General features: G+C 35.2%; 1 long non-coding RNA gene across 1 annotated transcript; it reads left to right on the forward strand.

The window, feature by feature from the left end:
• The first annotated feature begins 1,386 nt into the window (after window positions 1-1,386).
• Window positions 1,387-2,309, forward strand: LOC147498924 (uncharacterized). Its single transcript, XR_015194386.1, has 2 exons — window positions 1,387-1,506; window positions 2,077-2,309. It is a non-coding gene; the product is annotated as an uncharacterized LOC147498924 (long non-coding RNA).
• Window positions 2,310-5,311: the final 3,002 nt, after the last annotated feature.

Genomic DNA, 5,311 nt, shown 5'->3' on the forward strand with positions numbered 1-5,311 from the left:
ATCGCTACTATTGTCGGTGCAAAGTGGCTAGGGGTATATTTGTAGAAAAAGAACTGGAAAAGATGGCCCAAAAGTTTAGGAATGGATTTTTATAATGTTATCCTTCAAGAAGAACCTTTAAAGTCCACCACGGTAAAGCTTACTCGAAGTCTTACGTAGAGATCTTGCTACTTTATAAAACATAGATAGATTATTATGAGTACCTAGGACCTAGATTCAAAATTGTTTTGAAAATGAAACCTGTAATGTTAGTTTTAGGGATGCTCTGTAAATCCTTTGAAAAGAAAAAGAAAGAAAAGAAAGCATTCTTTTATACGTTTAGCCTTTCCTTGCTATATATTCCTTTAGCATTTTGGTGTACCATTGTTTTTATGTGTTGCAGTGTTGTTTAGTTGCATTTTATATTCCATATTGCGATTTGTATGGCCTCTTCCTATATTTTTGTAATGAATATGTCCTTGTATTTTAGGTCAAGCAAATCATAAAGTCCTTCAGATGGGCTCCTTTTCTTCCTGTTGCAACTGATAGCTCCATGTTGAGTGTCTTGTTGTTGCTATCAAAGTACAGATTGAGGAGTGTGCCCATTACCGAGACAGGAAATCCTTTCGTTAAGAATTTTATTACCTAGTCAGCAGTGGTGCAAGGTCTCCAACAATGCAAAGGAAGGGACTGTTTGATTACATTGCAGGTCACCCAAAATTTGATTTTGGGCTTCCTTTTGCGTCGTATGAGTAGGTGAGTTACTACTATATAGGTTTAGCATTGAAATTTCGAGCATGGCTGCCTGTTGGAGTATTTATTATCTCTTGGAAAACATTGGTAGATGGCTAGAAGGACATTCTGATGGAATAATAAAGTTCACCTTTCTGTTGAAGTCAATAAGTGACACTTCTTTTCTTTTTTCTTTGTTGTTAATTAGGGGTATCTAAAGAAGCTATCCAAGACATGGGAAATTCCTCCTAAGAGTGGGTTAGGAAAATTATGCATTTGTAGTGTGTTTCATGGCCTTTTGATTTTGCGTGTTACGTAAAATTTTGTAGAAAATTGCAAGTCCGGCTTTCTGTGTTCTGCTGCCTTGTGATTGGAATATGTAGTTATATGTTATCACTATAAGGTGGTTGGAATAGATGTAAACATTATCCCCTTAATCCGAACCATTTGTATGTCCTCAAGATTTATGTTAGTGTGAATGCTAACCATAAACCATCCAATTATATGGGATGACAACAAAGACCCAAATGATTTTGTAACAGTTTAATGTTATTCATTAATATCCGTTAGTCTTGGAACAAGTTTTATGGGGCTTGCTAGAGGATCTGGTTGCCTTTGTAGGACACCTTATAATTGGTGAACTTGCTAATCTACATACAAAGGGTTCTTTGTCGCATTGATCTTATGAGGCCGCACATGAAGTGGTTCTTGCTTTTAGACTTGCCGCATGATCTGCATTAATTCTGGTTCAGGGTATCTACTTCAGCTCATTATCACCTTCATAATGGTACCTTGGTTAGTTCAAACTTCATCGCATCTTTAATTACACTCGTTTGTTGCACTTTAGAATAGGTATGTTTGTACGTGAAGTTTATCTGCATCAGATAATTTAGTTAATTATCAGTGGATACTATAACACCCTTGCTTCCTGAGCTATTTTCTCGTTGTGTTTCTTTGAAGAAATTGTCTTCCTGTCTTTTGTTTCTTTTAAAAGAGAGGAGATAAAGTTGAACTAATTGAACTAGAAAACATTGTTTTTTTTTTTTTTTTTAATTGAACTAATTTGTTAGCATACACAAACAAACTCTTGGTGGTAGGACGAGGTAGCTTAAGACAGTTTTGTCTTAGGTTTAATTTGGTCCCACAATTAGAATTTACATATTTCAAACACATCGACGATTTTTGTAATAGTATTTGGTTGTTTAATAAGGTGTAAACTAATATTCATTGGGATTCCTTAGAACCTTTGTTGTTGCTATTTACTTTATTAGGTGTGTCAAGCATTTACTTGCGGAAAGTGGACTACTATGTATCGATCGTCTCAATTTTCTTAATTTCTTTTTGGTGTCATTGGTCTGGTTGCAGCTGTCGATGGCTTTTATGATTGCTAGAGGAAGGACAATGTGAGATCAAAATGTTTCGTTTTAGATCGAGCTATTAGGACTTATTCTATCTATGTATTTTGTTTACAAAAGACATAATGAGTTTACTGATTGTTATTATATTTTTGGTTATTATCTCATTGTTGAATAAAATGTAATCAAAGTTAAGACTTGCGACTTATGAATGAATTATGGAGTATGTTTGGTTTAAGTATTTTCTTTCTCATTATTGTATCTAAGTGTATGTTTAAGTTTTTAGTGGGATAGATAGACTGTGTATAATATGTTTCTTTCTCATTATTGTATCTAAGTGTATGTTTAAGTTTTTAGTGGGATGGATAGACTGTGTATAATATGTGGGATATATGTATGCTAGAAGCAGGTGGCAGGAATGATTGGGGCCAGAATATTTAATTATTTTTTTTCAAATGTTTCTAAATTTAGCAACGGTTGTGTACCCGTTACTAATAGAAGCATAGGTAACGGTTACGTATCCGTTAGAAATGAAAATTGCTAACGCTTTCATTTGTTGTAAATAAATTAAGAACAAAGTTAATAACCGTTACTAATAATTTACCAACGGTTGATAAGTGTTGCTGAAATTAATTTTAGTAACATTTGATAACCGTTGGTAAATTTGCTAACACTTTATAACTGTTACTAATATCCGTTACTAATATTTCTCACGCTTTTGTGTCGACGAAAAATAACCGTTACTAATATTTTTTGTAACGGATGCACATCCGTTACAAATAAGCTGTTATGGTGTAGTGAAAGCAATATATAATACACGTAAGTGCCCGTTATTATATCCGGATTAAGAGGACAAGCATCCATAATAACAAAGGTGTTTGTTCTCTTATATAGTCAGTATAAAAAGAAACAACCTCACTTGGTCCTATTCAATACACACAAAGTGTACTAGTGTAATCCTATAGTCAAGATAGACTAATACCAGATTATACTACAACCATACCAATGGTTTGTCCGAATCCATTTTGGTTGTGAACGTTTACTTATACTTTATAAGGTACTGATGATATGATTTTCTGTGTGTCACCACACACCATATCATCTACAACGTAAAGTATTATACACATGCATATAACTAATAACATATATAATATGCATAACATTTTCCGATATGATTCTCATTCAAAATATAAAGAATTAGAGTTAATACAAAAGTAATGCTTTTAGTATATAACCCTATCACTACCTGCCTTAATTATTGTATTATTCATTGGATGTTAAGGCACCTCGGTGGGAGGGTGTTAAGGCACCAATGTGTCACCAATGACGTAGTGGGAGGGTTCGTTGGATGACATCATTGGTGACACGTTGTGGTTCCTATTCTTGTACAATTGGTACTGAAGTAGTTTTAATGTCTCTCCTCTCAATACTTCTAGAATAATACTACTCGGGGTAATGTGGTTCATCATATAGTCTACTTCTAAGAATCTAGCATTGGTGCTAACAATGATCTTCTGATCCTTAGGACTATAAAATAAACCACCCTTTGTTCCTCTTGGATAGCCTACAAACAAGCGTACTTCTGTATGAGATCCCAACTTATCAGCATCTCCCAACACATGTGCTGGGGTACCCAAATCCAAATATGTTTCATACTAGGCTCACACCCAGTCCATAATTCTGTTGGAGTCTTAGGTGCTGATTTAGAAGGTACCAGGTTTAGAATGTAAGCTGTCGTTTCCAAGGCATATCCCCAAAACGAAATTGGTAAATCCGAATAACTCATCATCTATCTAACCATTTCCATAAGAGTCATGTTTCTCCTCTCTACTACACCATTCTGTTGGGGAGTCCTAGGTGCAGACATTTGGGATGTAATCCCAACCTCTGATAAATAATCCCTAAACTCTCCTAAGAGGTATTCACCACCACGATCTGATCGTAGTGACTTGATACATTTTCCATGACGTTTCTCTATCTCAGCCTTGTACATTTTGAATTTTTCAAAACACTCAGACTTACGATGCATCAAATAAATGTACCCATGTCTTAAATAATCGTCAATGAAAGTGAAAAAGTATTCAAAACCACCTCTAGCCCGGACAGTCATGGGTCCACATAAATCAGAATGAACCAGTTCCAACACATCTTTGGCTCTATACCCTTGACCGTGAAAGGCCTTTTCGTCGTCTTACCTTCCAAGCAGGATTCACATATAGGAAAAGTTTCCACTTTCAATGTACCCAAAGGTCCATCGGCTACCAATCTCTGAATCCTCCTCAAGTTGATATGACCTAACCGTAGATATGTAAGATGTGTTTGGTTCATTTGAGAAGGCCCCTTTCTCTTATTTGAATTAGAAGATGTGTTATTAATTTCCATTTGATGCACTGTGGGTGGAATAGGATTAATGATGTATAAATTGCCTTCTAATGCACCAGAACAGATGAAATGTTTACTTTTCTTAATGACGACCTTGTCATTAAAAGAAAGATAATATCCATCCTTAATTGCCATAGAAACTGAAATTAAATTCTTTCTAAAATTAGGCACATAAAGACAATTCTTTAACACTATAGTCTTATTTCTACCAAAAGATAAATAAACATCTCCCACTGCAATAGCTACTACTTTCGTAGCATCCCCCAAAGATATGGTAATCTCTCCAGCACTAAGTTTTCTGGTTTCCTGGAACCCTTGCATCGAAATGAAGACATGGTTAGTAGCTCCTATATCTACACACCAGGTATTGGTAGATAACACCGCAAAACATGTTTCAACAACTAGTGCATGAGATTTACCTCCATTATTCTCTGGTTTGATAAGAGGGACATCTCCCTTCCAGTCTATGTTATAAGGGACAAAAAGTTTGTTTTCCTTAAGAATAGTTGCTAGTGGGTTGAAAGTAACCATTTTAAAAACTTGAGAATCACATAAAATTAACTATTATGTAGGGCAAAAACTTCTTGAGTTAATAACAAAAATTAATTAATTAATCAACCCGTCAGCACCCTCCACACCGAGAAGTAGTAAGCCACGATAGTGTGGACGTTTATCATTCTACATTCGTGGAAATACTTTTGGAGTTAACTTAAAAAATTAATTAATTAACCCGTCAGCACCCTACACACTGAGAAGTAGTAAGCCACGATAGTGTGGACGTTTACCATATCTACATTCGTGTAGAGAGGTTTATCCTATTAGTTCTACTTCTCGTCAACTTAACAGCATACCACTCGTTAGAG

Source organism: Coptis chinensis, chromosome 5 (assembly GCF_015680905.1).
Source record: "Coptis chinensis isolate HL-2020 chromosome 5, ASM1568090v1, whole genome shotgun sequence".
NCBI lineage: Eukaryota > Viridiplantae > Streptophyta > Magnoliopsida > Ranunculales > Ranunculaceae > Coptis > Coptis chinensis.